Source organism: Ostrinia nubilalis, chromosome 18, assembly GCF_963855985.1.
Source record: "Ostrinia nubilalis chromosome 18, ilOstNubi1.1, whole genome shotgun sequence".
NCBI lineage: Eukaryota > Metazoa > Arthropoda > Insecta > Lepidoptera > Crambidae > Ostrinia > Ostrinia nubilalis.
In genome coordinates, this window is record NC_087105.1 from 8,586,964 (window position 1) to 8,606,548 (window position 19,585).

Sequence of the window (19,585 nt, forward strand, 5' to 3'; positions counted from 1 at the left end):
GTTTCAAGATCCGCTAATAGATGGCTCTGGCAACAGCATTAGTTTTCAGGTTTGGTATCTACTCGTGTTTTTTACAAAACAATGTAATGTACCTACTTGTAGTCACGTAGCTGGGTAGGTACTTACTATTAGTATAAATTACAATGCATAATACGTTTTATCTACTTTCTAATAACACAAAACACACATAATAAAGTGATTTTTCTAAAGGTTTTACCACAGGTTTTACATAGAGCTTGCAGTAATAAATAAGACTTAGATGAATATTTCGTCACAGAATACAGAGTTTTTAAGGATTGCGTTAATCTAATTTGGCAATTAATAATAAGTTTAACATGTTTCTAAGGCTGAGTTGCACCACCTAACTTTAACCGTGACTATAACGATAACTGGTGTATTTTGTATGGAGTTTGACAGATTTTTCAGTCAAAGTAAGATGGTGCAACCCAGCCTAAGAGTAGGTATACATTTATTGAGTACAACATAAAACATTTTTATTGAATTGAAACAGAATATAAAACAACTCTACATTTTTGTAATTCACTAAGGGAAACCCAATTAATATGCTTAGTAATTAATAACTATAAAAGCTCTAGGTATTCTATTAAAGATTTTGAATAACGTAAATTAATGTTATTTAGTAACCTAGTGAGGCTGAAAAACTAGTAAATTAAATAATACCAACATCATTTTCATAGAGCCCGCACCAGACACACATAAACAATAGGTAATCAAACTAATAATCACGTAGGTAGGTTAACACAAAACATTAATACCTAAAACTTGTTTCATTTTTAATCTGCAACTTTTTAGTTTCATTTTTATTCTTTATCTGCAATTTACGTCATGTTTTCGCACAGCGCCCTCTGTGTTCGCGTGTAGTACCAAGCATGGGGTTCTGGGTTAAGCCACCCTCTGACCTTGACCGAGCACCTTGAACAGCTGCTTGCACGCGAGCCCGAGCTCTGTCTGCACGGTAGCTCGATTGATGTAGGTAAGGGATACGTGCTTGACGAAATTTTGACACGTTATTTATATTCAATACGTGTAAGGTGTAACCGGCTAGGCAGATTTAGGTAGTTTTTTATAACACTTACAACCGTTTTCACCATCAATCCCTAATTTTAAGTAACCCTTGGTGTTACCCATACCTAACAGGTTTTTTTAAATTAGGGATTGATGGTGAAAACGAGCATTAAAGGCAAATTCTAATAGGTAGATTTATGCCGTTGGAATATTTTGAATATGGTTGTTTAATGATGAATTATGCATGATTTGATTATTTAGGGAATTTGGACGTTTATTTCAGTGGATTTCATTATGTGTAGGGTTTTCTTATTAGAAAATGTCATTCACAATATTGTCAATTTGTTACAGTTAAAGCAAAGCTCTACAGTAGAGCTTCTACTGTTACTGATAAACTTTTAACTCTATCTTACATTATATTTCCAAAAACTGGTCTATTACATTATTTTTATGTCTATTTAGATGCTTACCGCAAATGCTGTGATATTTTAAGAGGCTGGACACATTATAAATGACAGTGAATTAAGATTTGTAATCTTTTAAGTAGAATAATGCGATGCTTAATCAACGCTAATTATATTAATCACTTACAACAATAATGGCGTGCAAAAAACGCCATTTATGAAATGTTAATGCGGAACGGCCTGATACCACAGAATATTCAGTAGTACTGGCTGATACTATAAAAACGATATAAATGTGCGTGTGACTCATTTTGTTTTCATAACAACCAATTTTGTAGCTCGGAACAAACATTATGACCTCTCATTTGTTTGTGTTTAGTGGATCTAGATCAAGCTAGTGTTGACTTTTTGATAATGTTTTCACCTTTATTGATGATAGTAATGTAACTTTGAATGGAACCTTTGGATTAAGTGTTAGCTTAGCTAGAGAAAAACCTAATGCATTTCTTTCCTATTCGATCGATTAGTTTATTTGTATTTTGACTAGAACACAGATTAAGGAGAAGATGCTCTACCATCTACCTTTATTTCGTCAAGTTATACATCTTAGGATGAGTTGAACCACCTAGTTTAACCGCAATTTAAAGTACAGTAACCGGTGTTTTTAATAAGAAGCATATTTTTGACATTTGTTACTATAGTAAGATGGTGCAACCCAGACTTATTGCTTATTTTCTGGGACAAATAATGCGACTTCTAGGAAAACTTCTCAGGGACTCTACACAATATACTACAACAGAATCTATCCGATAGATTGATATTGTGAAGTCACTATTAACTCTAATAAATATAGGTTTAAACAAAGTAATAAGTATAATATTATGACATCAATGAGGCATTGTGGGCGTGAATATTGTAATCAGTAGTATGTATTATATTGCACCTATCAAGTGATTTCATGAAAATAAAATTGCGCACGAGTTACTTACTTAATATAACTCCCATTATAATTATGTATAAATGTAGAGCGCAAATTAAATATACATATTAATATTAATTCATAGTATAATTGAAAGTACATTCGTATTGTGATATGCGGAATAGTGGCTTATGGAGGAGTGGTGGATAGAGCTAACGTTCTGAAGGTTTTTGTGTCGGATTTTAGTTGAAGAACACTACAAATAAAGTTTCAGATCTGTTAATGAAATGATATTCTACTATGTGTCTGTCTATCAATGGGTACGCTTCATTTTTTGATGATTTATGATTACTTTAAATTTTAGCTTGAAGTTTAAAAGAACTGAGTGTAATTTATTTATTTGGTAGGTAGGTACCTACCAAATAAATAGCTATGAGGTATAAGAGGTATTATGTTTGAAGACCTCAATCTATAGTAATATATTATATTAGAATGATGATGGTGGCGCATACATCTTCATCTTAAAAGGCACTTTGCAATAACGTAATTTGCTATCAACTCACACTACATTAACTGCATCTTATCATCGTTATCATTCAGGAAATACTGTCAGAAGAGAGATAACCTATCGAGTACTAAATGCACATACCGAATGTCATTACAGTACCTATCAGTAAATTATCGTGTTACATTATATGGCATGTTTGTTATTGTTTTTATTTATAACCACTATGTAAAACTGGCATATCAAGTGTGATTGCACAGCAAAATGCACTCTTATTTTGCTTGCAATAAGGGAGATTGTTTACAAAATAAAGATTCTACTTACGGTTTTGCAATAATGTCTTCTGGTCTAGACTCTTTTCTCAGCCTTATCTGGAAAGATAAATAGAATAGTTAATTTTTGTTTATTTATAAAGATTATTGTTTTGTATTACATATTAGTTAACATTACGTATTTGTATGTTACTTGCTCGGCAAATCCATTGTCTCTTTCAAATTGAATCAGAAATGTAGAGTTCAGAAACTTAAATTAAATACAGTGTAAAAGCCTTTAATTAATCAACATCAAGAAAAACCCCCATATAGGGGCAGCCTAGGTGTCTAATAACTGTAGATACATTTTCAGCATTATTAACTACTTAATTGAAAAAATATCTAACACAGGAACTTATTATACTTAGAAAATCCGATCTTAATAATATAATTACATAATCATTATCTTCAAGGCACTCAAAATTACTTTGTAATTACCTACTTTACATGGAATATGTAATTTGTTGTTTTGGATGTTACAACTATTAGCTATGAGTGAGTTATTCAGAAATAACCGCTTCAATGATTTTCGTATACCTAAGTTATGAATATTTAAACAGTGTTCTACTTGTTTAACAGCCTTAATTTATCTTGACAATATGAATGTTTATGAATGAATAAATTATTATGATTAATATTTGCCAGTAAGCCCTTCTTTCCCAAAATGAAGCTTCGTAGTAACAGCGATTTATTGTTAGGCTGAAACACAGAATTGTAGAAATTGAAGGAGTAATATTATTATCTTCTCAGTATGTATTTTGCAATGGTACGTTCCTATACAAGTTTAGTTCTGTACGGGTAAAATTTTCAGGGTAAAACTTCATAACTTTTATTTCAGTCAGTAATACCTAGTTTGCTTTTCTGGAATTAATCCACCTAGCTTTCCCACCACTGAAACTCCTGTATAGCCAGGATCTAAGTTTGGCTGTTAAGGAAACTCAAACAGTAGGTTGTAAGTGTAAAAGTGCTTTATAAAAGCCTATTTGCAAAAATAAATGAGTATTTTTATGAATTTTTAAGTTATCTTGTAATTTTATGATAACCACGCGATGCAAAGTTTCTTTTAAATGCATATAACTCGTGTCGTAGCTACCAAGATTGTCAAGTGGATTACTTGTATATACCTACGTACCGATGGCTCAGATCGCTCTATTACATAGCAACCACAGTCCGTCCATAGGTAAATAACAAACAATAGCATGTATGAAGCACAAGTCCTTGAGATGCTCTCCAGCGGAAAACGGGCAGTGAGTCACGCGCAGTGACGTCATGCCACATCACTCGCACGTTTCTGAGTCGAATTTATAGTTTATGGCAGTGACGTGGCATGCAGCTCCACTTGCAGTTTCGTGGGTGGATTTAATTAGCAATTTAAATGGTGTGTTGGTTGTAAGCTGCATACGGAATTTTGGAACGTAAACATCAATCAATAGTAGCGTAACACTTCCCTTGATGAGTTTTATTAGCGACTTCGTACGCGTGGATCCCGTTTTACCCCCTTAAGGGTGGAGTTTCGTAAAATCCTTTCTTAGCGGATGCCTACGTCATGACATTTAGGTACCTAGGCTGCATGCCAAATTTCAGCCCGATCCATCCGTGGTTTGGGCAGTGCGTTGATAGATTACTATGTCAGTCAGTCAGTCAGTCACCTTTTTTTCTGGCTCCACAGGAGTTGCAGTACTAGCAAAGAGACGTGAGAGAAGTCACATTAGGTATACACTTCCACAATACCGTTTTTGTTGCTTTGATATTTGTAATAAATGATGACAAAATAGTGGTACCCCTGATATAACTCTACATTAAGTGAAAATCTGGGCAACTTCGATATAGGATCTAGGGTTTACGTTGTGTTGATAAGTATTCTGATCATGCTCTACTGTTAGTACATTATGTGACGTGTTTTGATGATAGTGGGTTTCAAGTGATGCCAATGAAGCTATTTTGTTCACCGGAAAGACCATACGACTATAATTAGTAATTATTATTAGTAGTCACGAGATTGCGCGTCATTAAAAGTTTTGTCCGTGATGTATTTGTTTTAGAGGTCTCTTCTGATTTTTCTGGTCAGATTTAGTTGCAAATCGCAAAACAGTTAAAAGCACTGAGCTGTGAGGAAGGCGCTGGATGCAGGCCTCTACCAACCGTGCGATGTGGAGGTCATTGGGGGAGGCCTATGTTCAGCAGTGGACGTCCTATGGCTGAAATGATGATGATGAAGCACTGAGCACATACATACAGGAACTAGACTAGAGAGAATGATGGATATGTAAATTCGAATTGGAATTTCCAGATTAAAATTATCTATGATGTAAAGATAATATAAAATATTCACTCTATAATGTACATCCGTCAGACGTACAAGTACATCACGTTTTCAAATGTTACATAACAGAGTATAATATGCGTGTGTGAGTCTGTGTACACGATAGTTTATCAATAAGTACTATTTGACGTCACGCTGTTGAGGTAGAAAAACCTTGCTATCGGTGTAACCTTACCAACTTCAATGACTATAATTCGAGTCTCATTTGCAGTAAAAAAACGACAAATATGTTTTTGTTCGTGTGCAGAAAGACTTGGAAACGGTGCCGTCACATGATAGAGGTCGTATTCCAACTTCGAACATACTTTACTTAGTCTTATTTCATTATTGCGAAAAAACAACACACCTTGTTGTTCTTTTAATTAATGATGCATGATGATAAGCCATAAGTCAATGTCTAATTCTGGTCGGACGGGAAGTATCCCATTATTATTCTGGGCTGTAAGCAAATTCTCGGTCTAAAAATAACCCCTGCGATCGGCAAGGACCAAGTTTTGCGTCATCTGCCCACGCTCAGGGAGGTATTCTCCCCATGAAGGTTAAACGGGGAGGTGGGGAAGTGGGGAGGCGGGAAGGTCCCGGGCAAGGCGCATGCGCCAGCTCGCCTACGCAGCATAATGTCAAAGGGCAAGCCCGGGAAGCCTGGAAGCCTAGGATATACATACAACCCAGCAAAATTGATTTACTGAATGTAGGTCATCCCGGAGGAGCTCATATTCTAAAGGTTATTTATAATTTCCACCTACGCTCTGAAATATATTTTTCAAATTTCCCGGGAACAAATTGTATTAGGCAATGGATTTCTAAGTAATTCTGTTATCATGAAAACCCCTACGTACCAAAAAGGAAAATGTATTGGCATATTCCATGTCGCAAACAAAATTCACTGAGCTCATTATATTCAATATGAATTATTCGAGTGCGCACGTGTATGAATTTATTCACTTGGAAAAATCGACAGCTTTAGGTAGGAACAATTTTATTGGTTACCAACACTAGTTACTACAGCCTTTTAGAAACTATTAAGCTCGTTTAGCTAAAATCCTGAAAATATAGACCAGTCAACCCTTACCTATTCTAAAATATTCCCATGACGTCCGAAGAATACGTCATAAAAGAACCTAATGAAAAGAAAAACAACAGTTTCTTGGAAGCTGGAAATATTGAATTTTTTGATAGATCCAGTTTATTCTTCTGTAACCTATTGTTGATACCGTTTGATAGATCTCATGAAGCACTTTCAGGATCAATAACTGGTTTTTTGATATCTTGTGTAGTTTAGAAATAATTGAGTGAGATCACTTATCGTTTCCACCCTGTATAGTGGAACGATGGTGGCGCTCTCCCGATAGTGTGTTTGGTGGGACAGTTCAGTGTAGTTCATCTATAGCTATACGATGCAATATTTGGAGTCCTTCACACATCACGTTATCAGCGATGCATACAACACGGAAGCTACGAAACGTCATATTACAGCACTCGTACTCAGCTCGACGTTACATTGTGTGTATGTCAATTGTGTGTAATTAATAGCACGAGACGCCCGACCCTGGTCATCCGATACCTTTGGACCTGCGGTCGGTAAAGGACGTCATGCCCGTGACTAGGATTAATATTAGTTACTAACTCAGATGATGAAATGGGTCCGGCTGATTCAATATGAAAGCTAAAATGTGCTGCTCTTTGAGGAATTGTTTCATTTTCTATCTTGATACTGTTGTCCTTTTTTCAGCATTTCAGTTCTTTTAGTTTTTGCGTCGCTTATATGACCTTGTTTTTTTCCCAGACAGGTGCGGCTCCTGTTTTAGATAAAGACATGTAAAAAACGGACATACGTTAGCATTTGTATACGTTTACGTTTAATTTTTTTGTAAATATCACTCTTGAGCTAAACCATTTTTCTCTATCACATTTACTTTGTATGTCACACAATATCTTTAATCAAAAGAAGGGAATGGAAAAGTTCACAAGTTTCCTAGGGCAGATATTAATCATACTGCCTTTGACAGCTTGAAAATATAAAAATGTATTAATTAATAAGTAACATTAATGAAATGGAAAATGTCTTCTAATATTGACGAGTACAGTTGTACCCACCAAGCGAATCTTATTTACTTATTTAGAAAAGCTTTAAAGAAACATGCTGCAACTTTGTAGACGAGCTTTGAAAACTTGCAGTGCGAAGTCTATTTTAATAACACAATATTCCCACGAATATTTTGCATTTAAAATATATGCTTCTTACATTGATGGGTGAGATTGCACCAGACGCATCGCTGCAGTCAAATTGTGTGCAATTTGTATGCAAGCCGCGCAAAGATGCAGTGATATCACTCGATTTGGTTCTACAAACTCTACCTGCTATGGTTAACCTTGAAATACTATACTGCACTTTATTAAACACAAGAATAGGGTAGAGACAACATTGTTTGCACGTAAATGTTTTCAGATTCAATACGATTAAATGCAATGTGTTTGCATGTTTATTTTAACCAGTATTCTTGCTTGCACTAAGATAATTTATGGGGAGCGAATATAATTAGTAATAATGACTTTATTTTCCTACGCATGGTTAGCTGTATCATTGAAAATAAAATATAAAAAATATTATACAGTAAAAAAATGTTTTTTCCTATACATATACTCTACATATGTGGGAGTTACGTATCAAGTGTAGGAGGTAGGCCTAAAAAGAAAGTCTAAATGGGAATCATTCCCCAAGATAGAGATACTACAAGCACAACATTTTTAAAAGAAATAAAGAGTATAGCGACTTTGTACCCGAAGTTATTTTTCAATCTGGCATCATAGAGTCGTTGTTTGCATAATAAAAACTATAGCTGACACAAAAGAACTTACTTCTTTGCATATGTGGAGTTGCCACGTGCTATTCTGGACGCGGTCCAAGCAAATATTTCAGCTCCGAAGTGAAAAGTGGTAGCATTTTATAACTTTCAAACAAAAGATTCTAAATTGCAAATTCAGATCAATTATTTCGATTTGACTCCCTATTTATGCGAATTATCTTGTAATTTATTAAACGAGCTTAATATTTTCTCTACAAGTCCAATCAAGTTGACATTAATTTTATAACTAAATACAATTTAGGCTGGCTCTACATTTAACATGAATTATTTACTGTATCATAATTACAGTAAGTAATTAAAAGTGAAAAAAAATCCTACCTATTTAGTTCATAAAATATGTGTATTAATTTCTACATTTGCAGGATGTCCCATTAAAACTTTTTCGATTCCAATCTAGTGTAGTTCTAACTTTTTACGTTTTAAAACGAAAAGAGCTGAACTAACTGACATTTAGACAAACCATGCCGTAAAGATGAACAAGGATGATAAACAATTTAATGCTGGTAAATAAGTACCTACCTAGGTAGGATGCAAAGGTCAAAAGGTAGGTATGTGACCAGCAACGCCACTTTGACTCCATAAAACTCAACTCCTTAAACTGCATCTCTAGCACTAGGGTCGCCCAACAATGAAAACTTTTTTGTTAAACGCGCGCCTTCTACTCCCAAACTCTACAAAACAATTGACAAAGTAAAAAGATACATCCTTATGTATGGTGAAAAAAAAAACAATTATGACCAATGTTCTTGCACTGAATAACATAAATAGGTACTAAACGGGGAATGAACCAGCGACCTCTACATATCAGTCTGTACCTAGTTGATTAACCGCTATCTAAACCTTTCGAATTTGGAACAATAAAATTGTAAAAAACCAGTTTCATACAAAAAATCCAAGGAACCGGTTAAACAAGTATAATCTTAGATGTTCCCTCCTGAAATCCTAAAGGATGACGCTTGACGGTTTATTAACGATAAAGTCTATACTAGAAAGAATTTCTACCATAGGATGTGTATTTTCAGTACACGTAACAATAAAACTTAACCCAAATATCTAACTTGGGAGAGCCCTAAAAATTGGCTTTCATAATTCAAATAATCCAAGTTACACGTTATAAGAGCGTTACCTAATGGTAACAATAACCGAACCATAGCTTTCAACAAAAAAAAAACTGAGCATCTATCAATTACGCCGTCATTTTTTTCTTTATATTCCCAGACGGCTACCTCGACAACAATGGCCGGGGCCGACCATAGCAATTTCCCGCCGAAAAATTGTATACATCCGGCCCAATCGCAGCCCTACGTGGAGACGAGAAACAGAAATAAATGAGTGTTCTGTTGCTAGGCGCTCTCAAGGCCTCGCGACCCTGGCCGTGCCCCCTCCACCGCGCATGTGCAAAGCGCAAGCTGCATTCGCCAAACGCACACAAACGCAGCTTGCACACAGCCAAGCGCTTATGTCGGCGTACGCGTAGGGTGGCACGCTCGACAGAAAAAGGGGGACTGTTACGTGTTGCGTATATTACGTCACTATTGTCGCTAGGAGGATTGATGTCACTCTGTTACTTGGCTCTTTGTTTGAAATAGATTATTAAAATTGATTTTTTGATTCGATTTTCAGTGAATAAGGAGCTATAAATTATAAATAGGTACGTAACTCTATACTGTGTGCTATGTTTAGTAAGAATTTTTTTGTTTGTGTTAGAAAAAGCAGATTCACATTTGTATTTACCTAATCAGCTGGTCATAAATGTTACTATTAAATATAATGTCTTTTAGAATAGAATATAATAGAATACCTTTATTCAGCATTAACATTTAAGTGCATACACATGTACAGAGGTTAAATTACTGAGCCATGCTGAAAAGGCGCCCGCTCAGCGAAAAAAAATTTACTTTATTATTTAAACGGTCAACAGAAGTAACTGCATGTGTAGCCAATGCCCAGCCACCCAGTTAATTAAAATAACATTTCCATAAAATCTCATTACCCATGGTGACCCTCTATGTAAGTATAGAAAGGGTGCACGTCCATGTGTGGGTGCGTGTACGCACACACTGATTGATTAATGATGGAATTTATTATCACTGGTACATAAGCATGTGTGGCGTTTGGTTTGGACTAAAAGTGGAAACTGCCGCGAGGTACGTGACATCCGTACCATGCATATATAAAATATAGTAGGTATAATGTATACGTACCATGCTTATTATATTAAGTCTTCGACTTAAACAATACTAGCGCAAGTATTTGTTTGAGACGAGTCGATAGATGATTGTTTGTTATGTGGATGTCACTTCTGTTACTTACGTATGATTTATTTGCGGTCACAATGTTTAAACAATACAAAATTGCTCCTTTTTGCCTCGTGGTGACTTTTAAGAAGTTATCCTTCGAATCAGTGGATATTTTTACGAAAATAATGTGAAGTAATGCAACCCAAAAGACTCGTATTTTTTAAATTATAGAAACTTCAAATTTTAAAAAGGTAGAAATATGAGTCCGCCAGTAACAAGGGTAGAGTAGAGACGGCATTTTCTCATAAAAAATACTATTCCTTTATTATCTTACAAATCGTAGACTTCACTTTTTACCTAAGAAGCATTCTAAGAATTGTTTATTATTATCATCAATCATAAATTATTACTTTTTCTTAAAAAAACAAAAGAATTAACCATGTCCTATTACATCAACAGGAAAATCGCCACCATAAACCGATTCGCATGTATATGGGAGTTTGGGTTAAAATGCATTGGTATCTCGCGTATCACACAGAATGTTTCGGATACCCTCTGACTCAACGATCGGGATACTCAAGGCTACCGGTATTGCGACGCAGGCTGCAGAAATGATGTTTTCAATGCATGTGCATTTGTCGTGTCACTATGACCATTACGACCTTCTGGGGCCTAAATGTGCGCAGCGGGGTTCAGTTTTTCTGTTTTAATTTGTTTTCACATTCTTCTTTTTATTTTGTGGTCTGGTGACGTAACATCCTTTTGCTTATCCCTTGTTTTGGTCACCCTATTGTTAATTTTGTTGTGGTGCATTCTTCACTATCAAATTCTTACCTATGTAGAAAAATAATTTATAATCAAAATAAGAATAGAAAATTACTTCTTGTACTGTGCCAGCAATTTACTTGCAAAAACTACAAATAACTACATGCTTAAAAGATGTTTGTGTTTACTGTTTTTATATTGGTAGGTAAATGTCACATCAGTTGTAACAAAAACAGATAATAAATTACTACTAACTTATCTGCCTTCTTTTACGTTACGCAAAATAATGTAAAGGAACTTTCCTTGCTGATTAAAATGTCTAGAACTCTAGATGATGCAATATTGTTCGGAATGAGACAATATTGCACTAATATGAAACGTAATAAGTATGAAGCAGACGGTAAAACAAGGCTACATTGTCGTTGAACTAGCATGTGCAATAGTCAGGTACTTATTTATGATGCATGTGTAGTGCATTGATCATAAAGTCAATAGAGAAATGTGCGGTAGCATTAAGTCGGTACCTACCTATTTCTTCGAATTTTATGTTAAGCTGTACCTAAGCTTCTCAAATACAGTCACATTGTTTATTATGAGTAACTAACTGAATTTCTTAACAAAAAGAACAGACTGTTATCATCTTTTTAGCTAATGAAACTTTATCACGCTTAATAAAATTCTGATTGATTTATATCATTCAAAACTTTACAAAGTACATACCTACATAGCAAACTGTACAGTGTGCTTATTAAAGAGTTATTTATTTGATATATCGGCTTCAGCAAATCCTAGCTATTATTGTGTAAGTACCTATATTTTGTGCATTCATCACACTATACAGCAGGCGCCAGCGTAATGGATTGGGATTTTGCCAAAAATATGAGAACACCTGCATTAATTTATGAGACACGTATGTGCTGCATTAATGTCTTTCAAATATTTTAATTCAGAATATTGATAAAAATCTTGGGTTATTATATTTCTAAAAGCGACTTCTTAGTTTTACAGAATGTACACGACGTAACAAAACCATGGAGTACCTACTAATTAATATCGGTGAGAAAAGAAAGAAATGTAAGCGATTCCTTGCATAAAGACAGAAACAGAGAAAAATTGTAATACGAAATTGTAAATTATATCAAGAGAAGAGTGACAAAGCATATTTTCTGGAAAACTCACTTAAATGAATGCTTGTTCAAAAAAATAGGCAGATCAATAAATTCTGAAATGCCATCGAATCTTATTAGATTTTTAACCAGCCAAGTAGGTAATCTAGCTAAGCCCTATCTACTTGGGTATCAGCTATCTATGTACATTCATTTACTTTGTTCTATGAGTCTCCGTAAAAGAGAGTATGTTTTCTAAGAACTATCCACATAATGAAAAAAAAGCAGACTTTTATGGGGAAAAGAAATAAATGCACAGGCCACCCACATATGATTCGGTTTCCTTATCACACTATGTGATGATGACTCACGCCAATGTAAATAGTAGGCATAAATACATATACGCGTGGTAAATCAAAACAAGTTTTTGTTAATTTATACATTTCTTTATTTAAATCGTAAATAAATTGGCATTCGGTTTTATTGATTGTATTAATTAAACACTTAAAAAAAGACAGAGAGTGTAAAAGCGAACGATGCTGGCACATCAAGGTTACCAGAAACCTTATATAGTTCTAATAGATGCTTTTTATTTATTTATTCTCTAAGAAAAGCAATAGCCTTTTTCTGAAATTAAAACCAAAATTATGGCAAATAACAGGTTTTCCTTCCTTAATAAATAGTAGGTACTGTATTGTTGGAAAAACTGATTTTTGCAAAATTTTAATTCCATAGACAAGTCGTCAGCACTCGTTAGTGCATAAGTGACGTCACGCTGGCACGTGGGGACAAACACGCTTTGGCAGAACTCATTGTTTATTTATTATCGGCACTATCACACGAGCCGCACGTGGTTCGTATACCGACGCCGTGTGCGATACATTGTATTATCTTAAAACACTAACGGACTATTCCCACCTCTTGTTCCCACCGCTGCAACTCCTGTGTAGGCAGGATCTACAGCTTGACCGCCAATAAAAACCCAACCAATGAAGGTCAAGTTTGTCCCGGGGGAAAGTTAAACTTTCATTGGACCCATTACGAATTTGTCAGAAGAACATAGGAGGAGTTCCAGTGCAAAAGGTGACAAAACAAAGGACATACTTAAATTACTATTATATCAATTGTTCCGAATATTTCAGCCAAAATCATCTTCAAGGTTCCAAAAAGATAAACCGGTTAAACAATTCAACCTTGCTAAGCTAGTGTAACAATTGTAAATAAACAAATGGGCGGCCATTTTGGCGGCCATGTGGTGACGCTGTCAAGTTGACGCGCCGTCAGCTGATAGCAATATGTGAACACATGGGGAAGTAAATAGGCTCAAGTATGACTCTACATCCAAGAAAAATAATGAAACTTGCGACTAAATAATAAAATTCAACCAATAACCGGCTTTTTATTTGATAGAGATTATTGAGTGTTTTAAGTTGTTTTTCAGGAATGTGCTGGAATTAAAGGGATTCAAAATATCCAGTCAAATTATTTGACCAGTTTACCTATTAATGTAACTTCAAAAACTTAATATTTTTAAGATACAGACCAATCTTTAAAGAAACTTTGTCTATATTGCACTAAATCATGCTTCATATAATATGTAATTATGTATACTAGGCTTAAGATTGAAATTAAAGATTGGTAATTAATATCGGAGGATGTAAGAAAATACCCACATAATGTTGTGCAATTTTTCAAAGGTGAAAATAATAAAAGATACAAAAACTTAACCAGTTTAGCTGACAATATCTTGCTTTACAAATTTGCATAATTTACTAACATACGAAGATCATTAATTGCAAAGAAAAAATTATAATACGACTTTACCTACAATTTCAATAGCCTTAGTTCTTTTTTAAATTGTTTATAAGATTGAAATAAAAAATAGTTTGTGCGTCACAATCTTTTGTATCAAATTGGTTTTATATTTTCATTTTTACTCAAGACTTGATGCTCATACTTTATTTTTCTTGTGCTAATTTCAGATAAAGCTGATCCCGTTAATTCCAATTACAGAGATTATTTTGTGAACTTTGATATTATGGACTCTACTTACAAACAAACAATACAAAGTGAAATTTTCATCAAAACAACAGCACGAAATCAGATTTCGAATGGTAAACACGGAGCGGATGCAGTATCGAGAAAGGCGAAACTTAACACTCGTCATGCAGATCGATGCAGATCCAGTTTTAGATCCACAACATTGGTTTCTAAGAGAACAACACGTTTGTTTTCGAGCAAGAATTCAGGTAGGTGGGCACGATGGTGTTCTTTATAAATAGCTAATATGTTACTCATAACAGATCAATTTATTGATTAAAATATTTTAAGTAAGTGAGGAATTCTACGTTTCCAATTCAAGTTTCAGATGTTAGTTACTAATCTCTTCGCCGATTATACTGATATCACACAAGATAAGCAAATGAGTGAGCACTCCTGAATATAGGCATAAGGTATGGCATGAACCTTCAGACAGACCTTCTCAGCCATGATGATGATTGTATAGGTACCTTTGGCAAATTAAAATCATTAGGAGTAAGATGTTCGCGATCATTTTCTAATGTTAGCTACTTAGGAGCACAAAAGCGCTGTTAAAGCAGTTTAGGTAACTTGATGAAAACGGACTGGAAGCTATTATTATTTCTTCATTTACCTAGTTCTGCGTATGATTATTTCCACAAACGTTTGGAACAGGTATGACATGATGAATTTCACCGATGGCATACAGGTATGTAAATGTTTATGAGTTATATGGCAGAGATCGGTGTGGTATCAGCGATCGGTATTGTTGTTCAGACAGGCTCGTAGAGTTCAAGGGTATGACACACCATGACGTGGGAGGCCCGCGGATGGATTAAGTGGGGTAATCCAGACTTTAAAGTGGAGCAAAAAGGATAAATTTTCCTACAGAAGACTGTTTACGATGACTAATTAGTTGTAGGATGATTCCATTATGATTTTGAAGTGTACCTTAAGATAGCTTGAATAGTTTTATTGGCTTAAAGATTGGAATTTGGAGGCATTGCTTCTTGTTTAAAGCTGGTATTAAAGAATATTAAAGAGCAAAAACATCTAATATGTAGCATCATTTGGTCTTCTAATTTGTTGGTGGAAGTGGTGGTTATGAGACTGCTGCCGCAAGGGAAATTCAGGGTCTACTAATAATTTAATATTTTCAACTTTTATTTTTTAAATGGAATGTATTGTCCTTTTCACAAAGTGTTCTCCAAAGGGTGCATGCATGCGATTTATGTAGAAGAATTGTCTTAAGTAAGTAGCTGTTTTAGTTTTCAACCAACCAATTCTGTATTTAAATACAGTTTTTTATTGTCGTTGTGCTGGGCACACATGTCACTGAGGATAAGATTAATAACTGTCTATTGTTGCTCGTGGGCTATTGAGGAAAACGTGTGCCATAAATCTAAATGAATACGTAAGTATTGTACCTAAACTTTGTTTAAAATACCAGTATCATTATTTACTGTCTTAAGCAACATAGTATTCAATTTTCATTCAGTTGTCTAGTTCTAATCCCGGAATGGGAAAAGCTTATATTAAGCAAAAATCTCATGAAAATTCATAAGAAAATAGACCTAATTTTTCTAAGGAAAAAGCATTAATGATTATAATTACATCATATCCTTGAATGTAGTTAATGATAATGTTAAAGTGTTGTTAAAAAATTGAATTCACACTCGTGAACACAATAATGCTTTATGTCTGAAAAGGTATTTTTGACTGATTGAAACGAAGCATTTATAAGTAATTATTTTTAAATGGGTACGTCTATTTCATTTTTTTATGATTTTATTTGCATAAAAAAGAGAACTTCTCCGATGCTCATCGTCTCTACAATAATTAGGTCAACGTAGCGCACCCTGTTTCCAAGGCATACATAAAAAATTTATCACGACTAAATACTTAATAAACCAGCAGGTGCTATTCTAAAAACAGGTACTTAAATGCCCGTAGACATACGCCCAAGCAGTGTGATCATACGAAGAATTCATTTGGCAGCGAAAAAACGCGACGTCGGCTGGGATCACCCGATTGCCTTGAACTCGTACGATCGACATTTTTTGCGAGCTACAACAGGATACATGCCACACCGGGCCCTTCTGGTTAGTTGATGCCCTTGATGGCTCTTAGAAACCAAAGCCGGCCGGGCCATGCCGAAAAGCAACTTTAGAGGCTTTTCAGTAGCACCAAATCCTAAAATCAAGTGTTTCATATTCATTAAATCCTGGACAAACATTTTGCGACAATGCGGATACTAATTATGCAAATTCAATGAAATGTGAAACGAAACTCGATTACACTTCACATTCAAGTTATTTCATAATGACTAATTACTTTATTAATAGACTGTATAATAATATTACAAATATACTCGTAATTGGGATAAGAGAAACCTCAAGTAGAGCCGAGTCACCTAGAGGACACGTAGTTAATGTTGACAGTCTAATGTCTAGAGCAAACATGGCCGCAACTAGGTACACGTAACCAGACGCCCTAAAACCAATTCCGTTTTTGTACAAATAAAGCATACTGATCGTTAAACCATAAGGGTAGTCTAAGCCGGCCCACGCCCCTTTGTGAAACTGGGATGTTTTGGGGTGATTTTAGATTTATGCAAAAATATACTTACTGAACTGCGACATTTGAAGTGATGTTGCATAATTGATACATGGTGCGGCGCTGAGGGCGTCGTCAGATACACACATGATGTACACCGGCGAAATTCCGTGTCGCGGCGGAAGCGTCCCGCACCGTCGGTGGGTCACCAGCGAGCGTCTGTCGCGGAGCAGAGCGTCTTTATTGCGGAACTTAGTCAAGTGACCCGGTGGGACGCGTCGACTGCGGAAAATCGCGAAGCGGCGTGTTCCGCGGTCGTCCGTGAGGCACTGACGGCTCGCCTGCCGCCGGCCGCTCCTGCATTGCGGCGCGCAGTCGCACTCGGGCGCGCATGACCTTGGCATTGAACTTGGCAATGGGCCGCGCGGGCGCGGGGGGCCCGGGGGGATGATATGCACCGGCAGGGCAGGCGGCACCGCGGCAGCTGCACCGCCCCTCTCCCGCCAACCTTCCGTCATCGCTGCCCGCGCAAGCGATCACCCTTTTCCCTTTTTAATTTACTGTCCCTATGCGACGCCATATTTAGTGCCGTGACGCTCTATTTAGTAAATGTATGATGGCAATTATATTCAAATGAACTAAGATGTTATAAGAATAAATGCAACTCGTGTCAATAGAATACAGTGTTGTTGTTGTAAACATATCAAGTATTCTTGGCGTTGATATCAATGTTATGAAATAGTGCAACTAAGATGCGGATTCTGAAATATGCGATTTAGGCACGGACGTTTCCAAGAGCTAAAGGTATTGTGAATCAGAATCACTGTAATAGGTACTACAGAAACCTACAAATGTCCTGAAACTTTCAACCGAATCGGGACATTCTGGAGAGTTCCAAAAATTTTAACCGGCGAATCGTTGCCATGTTGGTGATGTTCCGCAAATAGGTATGTAGCTAGGTACGCAATAAATCACGTTCTAATTTTATCGCGCGAGGAGCGGACATGTGGCTGGAGTCGCCGGCAGTCGCGTTACTGAATCCGATGCCTAATAAGCTTTAGATCGGGCACAGCAAAAACTGGTCGCTCTTGAGTTTGGTTACCGATCGGCCATCTTGTACTTTTTGCGGATGGAAAAATTGCGCGAGTGAAATTGTTATCGCGTCTGGGAGTTATTCGTGTGGCGTCATGGTACACGTGTCGGAGATCGGGATGGAGGTGAGAGGAAGGTGAGGGGAGGAGGGGTGTGGATGGGGAGCCGAGATCGATGCGACGCGCGCATGCGCGGGGCGGCGTGCGCGGCCCGGGCTCGCAGGCTACGCCGCAGACGTCATTCGGCCCACGCATCGCATTACTGATAATCTCCACCGAGAAACTTGGCTAATTCGTGCTTGTTACTTGTTAAACTGAAGAGATTAACTCATCATTATGGCTGTTGAACTAAGTAGGCTAAGTTGTACGTCTTGGTAATGGCTATTACAATGCGGCCGAACTCTCGCCGCTAAGGAAGACGAATTAGGAAACCGATAAGTAATAGGGCGAAAGTTGGTAGAAGTTACACAGGAACTGCGTAGATAGAGATCATAGATCGGATGGAGGTGTAGAGATATTATCTATGAGTAGATCGCAATGTGCGACTTGATTAACCAATTAGATCTTAATGGGTTATTTCCATGAGTTAACCATCCTGTAAATATTGTAAAAAACACATGATTGGGCGTTTTCTTATGAGGAAAACTTTAAGCTGACGAAGTCGCTTCAGCTTAAATTGTTCAGGCAAAGACTCAGCACTAAAATTTTGTCACTTTACTGAGTGTTCTACAACTCCGCAGTAGAAGTTATGTAATACAACACAATGCCTACAACACGATACTTTGAACTTTTAAGATGCTTACAAAAGTTGGCACGATCCGTATTCTCGAGTTTCAGGCAGAAGCTTTTACTTATGAAACATCATTATTATAATAAACGTATAACGTTACTTTATGAGTTTTATATGAATGTTTATGAGTTTGTTATTAGGGACTTTCAAAAATCTAGCAATAACTCCCATGAAAATGTCATAGCCCTTTAGTCACATCATCATCATCATCATCATTTCAACCATAGGACGTCCACTGCTGAACATAGGCCTCCCCCAATGCTTTCCATGTTGATCGATTGGCAGCGGTCTGCGTCCAGCGCTTCCCTGCTACCTTTACGATGTCGTCGGTCCACCTTGTAGGTGGACGTCCCACGCTGCGTTTTCCGGTACGCGGCCTCCATTCCAGAACCTTTCTTCTGCCCCATCGGCCGTCAGTTCTGCGTACTATGTGCCCTGCCCATTGCCACTTCAGCTTGCTAATCCGTCGGGCTATGTCAGCGACTTTGGTTCGTTTACGGATCTTCCTTTAGTCACATTTAACTAATATTCCATAATATGTAAAGCTCTTTAGTGATAAATAATTCAGAGAAGTTGCTGGTAGAAGTTAGTAATTTGCCTTTAAGGTTCGGTCAAACCAACGCGATCACACGCGATCAGCCGGCGTGCAGCGATGGCGATCAA

The 19,585-nt window shown here is 36.5% G+C and overlaps 1 long non-coding RNA gene across 1 annotated transcript in view; it reads right to left on the reverse strand.

Moving 5' to 3' along the window:
* The window catches only part of LOC135080699 (uncharacterized), a 49,574-nt gene extending 32,224 nt beyond the window's left edge, over positions 1–17,350 (reverse strand). The window contains exons 1-2 of the long non-coding RNA XR_010259057.1: positions 17,115–17,350; positions 3,179–3,225 (exon numbers count right to left, since the gene is read on the reverse strand). This is a non-coding gene — a long non-coding RNA (uncharacterized LOC135080699). The remainder of the gene's footprint in view (positions 1–3,178; positions 3,226–17,114) is intronic.
* Between the last annotated feature and the right edge of the window lie 2,235 nt (positions 17,351–19,585).